Genomic DNA, 6,000 nt, shown 5'->3' with positions numbered 1-6,000 from the left:
ATCCACACACTATTTGATATACATCACTTGAACTCAATGGGGCATAATTTCATGTATTAGAATATTAGACACCCACACTTAAAGGTTTAAGGGACTCCAAACAATAGAACACTCCTAATATCTCATAACTCATACTGTAGAAGAAAATAATTCCTATGTATTGAACAATATTGGGGGATATACCAATGAAATATGTACCAGTTGAAAATCACAAATTATTTCAATTCTAGGCCCAAGATTAAATTATCATGTATTCTGAGATATACAATATAAAGTGAATGAGGAGAACTTAAAATGTTATTTAAATATAGCAGTTTAAAATATATACTGTTACTTGGATCTGTGTTGACCTTATTTTCTTTTCTAATTTGGTCTTTATCTCCCAACATAGAATATTTAAAGGAACAGTATGCTTTACTAAGTTTTCACTTAGTGGAGATATGCATTGCAAATTAAGTCAAGACCCCTAACAAAGGACTATATATAAAAATGAATTTATATCTTTTTAAAAAAAATGAATTTATATCTTTTTGACTTGAACACATTCATCTACTAAGCAAAATCTACTAGAGTTTCACTTGATACAGCATTTCTGGGTAACTTTATTTTTATTATATCAGTAACCCTTATTTACTATAGCAAATTAGTAAATACAATTAAGTCAGGTTTTCTCAATCTCAGCCCTATTGATTTGGGCAGGAGGATTTTTCCTTGTGGAAGGCTGTCCTGTGTGTGAGGATATTTAGCTGTATTTTCAGAGCTACTAGAAGTGAGCTGCATTTTCCCAGTTGTAACAAACAAAAATCTCAGATATTGCCAGATACCTCTGGGGGAGAAAAACTGTCCCCCAGTTTTTAAATTAAATTAAAAGAAAACAAAATTAATTTATATCCTTACCATAAATTTTCTATGCACACAGATACAAACGTACGAACAAATTCTTTAAAATATTATCTCATATATTATTTGTTACTATTCTTCTGCAGCATATATTATAAGCACTCTTTATATTAAACTATAGTTGATTTGCAATATTATATGAGTTTAAGGTGTACAAAATAGATTCAATGTTTTTATAGATTATAATCCATCTAAAGTTATCATACTGATTATATTCCCTATACTGTACATTACATTCTTACACCTTATTTATTTTACAAACAGTACTTTGCTTATACATTTTGGATATTAACCCCTATCAGACATATTGCTTGCAAATGTTTTCTCCCATTCTATAGGTTGTCTTTTTCCTTTGCTGGTGGTTATTTTTTTGAACATGGTATGGAATCAATTTTGTACATCACTGAATTTACCTTGCTAATATTTTGTTGATCATTTTTGCACTTATATTCATCCCAGTTATTACTCCGTAATTTTCTTTTTTTGTTTTGTCTTTGTCTGGTTTTGGCATCAGGGTAATGGTGGCCAGACTGAATGAATCTGGGAGTCTTCCTTCCTCTTCAGTTTTTTGGAATAGTTTGATAAGGACAGGTATTAGCTCTTCTTTATGTGTTTGGTAGATTTCCTCTGTCAAGCCATCTGGTCCTGGACTTTGTTGGAAATTTTTTGATTATTGATTCAATTTCAATTGCAGTGATAGGTTTCTTCAGATTATATACTTCTTCTTGATTTAGTTTTAAAAGACTGTATGTTTCTAGGAATTTATTCATGCTTTCTAGATTGTCCAGTTTGTTGGTATATAACTGTTTGCAGTATTCTCTTATGATTGCTTAGATCTCTGAAATATTAGTTGTAATTTCTCCTCTTTCGTTTATGTTTGTGTGTGTATACTTGAGTCATCTTTTTTCCCCCCTCCTAATGATCCTGGCTGAAGTCTCCTCAATTTTGATTATCTTTTCAAAAAACCAGTTATTGGTTTCATTGATCTTTTCAGCTAGCTTTTTTTTTGGGGGGGTGGGTGGTTCCACTTTATTCTTTTATACTCTGATCTTTATTTTTTCCTTTTTCTGACTTTGTGCTTTGTTTGTTCTTCTTTATCTAATTCTATTAGAAAGTAGGTTGTTTGAGAATTTTTTGTGTTTTTTTCTTGAGGTAGGCCTGTATCACTACAAACTGCCAAGAATTGCTTTTGCTATATCCCACAGACTTTTGGATGGTTATGTTTTTATTTGCATTTGTCTTGAGATATTTTCTGATTTCCTTTTTGAGTTCCACACTGACCCAGGGTTTTTTAATTAGCACACTATTTAGTCTACATGTGTTTGTCTTTATTTCTATAATTGATTTCTCATTTCATACCCTGATGGTCACAAATGACATAATTTCTATCCTCTTAAATTTGTTGAAATTTCTTTTATGGCCTAGAAAATGAACTGTCCTGGAAAATATACCACGTGCACTTGAAAAGAATGTGTATTCTGATGCTTTTGGATGAAATGTCCTGTAGCTATCTATTAAGTCCAATTACTATAAAGTGTATCAGGAACACTTTTTCACAAATAAGCCCATATCTACTTCACCATTCTTAATGGTTACATAGCATTCCACCAGTTAGACATTATATAGTTTATTTGCTCAATTACCTGTACTTAGATTTTGAAGTTATTCCCAATATTTTCACAGACAGTAACATGACAAAAGTGCTCACTTAGTTGGCTAAGATATTTTTGGGTGACACTTTCTTTCCCTAAGAATTTTATAGATTTTGTCTCATGTCTTTTGATATTAAAAGTTGGTTAGAGAGAGAAATATAAGTCCAGTATGATTGCTTTTCTCTTGTATATTCTCATTTGTATGTTTAGGCAGTGAAAGATTCTCTGCTCTCAAAGTTGAGAAATTTGGGCTTTAAAATGTAAATTTTTGTTACTGATATTTCCTGGAGTATACTGTTCTTTTCATGGTTGAGGCACAATTCTACATTCTTTTCAATGAGATTTTTCTATCAATATCTTTAAATTAACTTTCATTTTCAGTTGCTGGTATCCCTTCTTCAGTGCCACCAATTTTCCTTATATTTTATTATCCCTGGCTGTTATTTTCTCCTAAGTGCTCTAATTTCTTTATTTCCCCCTTTGCCTTCATTGTGAATCATACAATCCTTCATTTAAGTCAGTGTTTCAGCTTTTCTCCCCTTTAGTATTCTTTCTTTTGGTATCTTTATTTTAATGATACAAATAACCCATATTTACCATAGTTACGTTAACAAATACAGCTAATGAGGGCTTCTCAACTTTGACTCTAACAACATTTGGGCTGGAACACTCTTCATTGTGGGGTGTGGGGTCTCCTGTGCACTGCAATATATTTAAGATTTACTGAACTTTGTGACTTATTTATTAGTTCTTGAATAGTGTTGTTCTGGTCCTCTTCTGGTGTCCTTAGCTCCTTTTTCTTTCTCTGTAAGTCATTACGAGCATGTTTTTGTTTATTAACTGAATATTCTTCTTAAGGTCTTCCATACCATGAAGTTCTATCAAGAATTTGTTTTCTGTACCTTGAGTAACGTTTTGTTTTTCCAAAAGAGGTCAATTGTCAGTTATAATAGGACAGATATTATGTTCTTCATTTTCTTGCTTATGATTGACATAGTTGATCTCTTTGTTATTATCTTTGTTATGAAATAGTATGTGCCAATCCTCTTTGACTCACTGCCCACCTTATCAGAGATCAGCTGCCTATCTGTCTGAGTCCTAGAAGGTGATATTCAACTCCTTTCTTCAGTCTGTGTGCCAGTGGTGAAAATTCTAGGGGAGCAGCAGATGGAAACTATTCCACTGGGCCAGGGTCATCTTGATAAAATTAGTAGTGTGTGCTGTTACCATTTACATTTCTTCAGTGGTGGTGAGGAAAAATATCCTTTGGCATCAAATTATTCCTGCTTTTAGCACAGAGCTTCCAGCCATTGCTTCAGTCCAATCAAGCCAGTTTTCCCTCTTTCTGATTCACATGTTGACACAGAGCAGTCATTCCCAAACTCTGAAGAGGTAAAATTATGAGCATTAAAAAATATTTTTATATTTGACAGTTTCAGTTTTACTGAGATACAACTGAATGCAGCATTGTGTAAATTTAAGGTGTACAGCATAATGATTTTAGTAACATGCATCATGAAATGATTGCTGTAAGGAATTTAGTGAATATTTACCACCTCATATAGATACAAAGGAAATAGCATAGTACTTTCTTGTGATGAAAACCTTTGGAATTCACTCTTTAACAAGTTTCATGTATAATACTCCATGATTAATTATACTAGTTATGTTGTATGTTGTATACTACATTCCTAATATTTATCTGGTGACTAGAAATTTGTACCTTTTGACTATCTTCATCCAATTCCTCCTACCTCTAACCCTTGCCTCTAATAACCACAAATCTAATCTCTTTTTCTATGAACTTACTTTACTGTTTTTGAAGTATAATTGACTTATAACACTATGTTAAATTTTTGGTGCACAACATTGTGATTCCATATTTCTAAACATTTCAAAATGAGCATGATGATAAATCTAGGTGTCATTTGTCACCAAGTGATGATATTACACAATCATTGACTATATTCATCACATATTTTATTTCATACCTATGACTCATTTTTTAACTTAAAGTTTGTACCTCTTAATCTCCCTCACTTGCTTCTCTCCTCCAATCACCCTATCCTTCTGACAATCAAGTATATCTATGACTGTTGTGTTTGTTTTTTAGATTCCACATATAAATTATACAGTATTTGTCTTTCATTGCCTGACATTTCAATAAGCACAATACTGTCTAGGTCCATCCATGTTGTTGTAAATGGCAGTATTTCATTCTCTTTTAATGGCTGAGTACTATTCCATTGTGTGTGGATGTGTCTGTGTGTATAACATCTTTATCTGTTCATCTATTGATGTGCACATATGCTGCTTCTGTACCTTGGCTACTGTAAATAATGCTGCACTGAATATAAGGGTGCATATACCTTTTCAATTTGTGTTTAAAAATATCCAGAAGAATATGCTCTAGGAGTGTGGGCTGTGTAGGCCTTTCTGTTATGATGGGGCTGACTACTGTGGGCACTCTGATAGGTGTGGCTGGTCCCTAACCCAGTTGGCTGCCATCTCCAGCTTAGGGTGAATGTTGCTGGCCACTGGTAGATGATGCCAGGTAATGGCATGGCTGGCTGCATGACTCAGAAGTCCCAGTCCTGGTGCTGTCCTGCTAGTGAGTGGAGGACAGGTCTTGGAGTGGCTGTCTGCAGATATGTGGATCCTGGAGGTAGTATTGGCTTGATAGTGGGCAGAGCTGGGGCCCAGGAGTCCCAAGTTTGATGACAGCCCTTTCATGAGTGGGCTGGGTTGTGACCTAATTGGCTACAGCACTGCAGGGATCCTGAAGCTGATGTCATCCCAGTGGTGGTTGGAGCTGGGACCCCACACAACTAGCTGCTTATCTTGGGGAAGTTCCAGTTGACTGGCTAGTGAGGGATATCAGATCTCAGTGCTAATAAGCCAGAGGGAGTGTTCCAAAATGCAACTCACACAGCATCAGTGTTCTCATGGTAGAATGAGCTCCTCAAAATGGCCATGACCAGCATCTATGTCCTCAGGATGAGTCCCAGTTGCCTGATCCCTCTCCGGGAATGTCCAATATCAGCAAGTGCATCTGACCTGGTTCTATCAAATTACTGCTTCCTGTCCTGGGTCTCAAAGACTGTGAGATTCTGTGTGCAAACTTTAAGAGCAGAATCTGTTTCCTATAGTCCTCTAGCTCTCCTGAAAGTAAGCCGTACTGGTCTTCAAAGCAAGGTGTTCTGGGGGCTCTTCTGGTATAGAATTCCTGGGCTGGGGAGCCCAACATGGGGCTTGGACCCATTGTTACTTAGGGAGAATCTCTACAGTTGTGATTATCCTCCTGTTTGGGAGTTCCTTACTTGAGGTGTGAGTTTTGACCAAGACTCCGCCCCTCCTACCCAACTCACTGTGGTTATTTCTTTATATCTTTACTTGTGAAGGATTTTTTCTGCTAGTCTTCAGGTAGTTCTTATCAATAGTTATTCTT

Source organism: Odocoileus virginianus, chromosome 26 (genome assembly GCF_023699985.2).
Source record: "Odocoileus virginianus isolate 20LAN1187 ecotype Illinois chromosome 26, Ovbor_1.2, whole genome shotgun sequence".
Taxonomy (NCBI): Eukaryota; Metazoa; Chordata; class Mammalia; order Artiodactyla; family Cervidae; genus Odocoileus; species Odocoileus virginianus.
The sequence above is the reverse complement of the archived record's forward strand: the minus strand, read 5'-3'. Positions refer to the sequence as shown.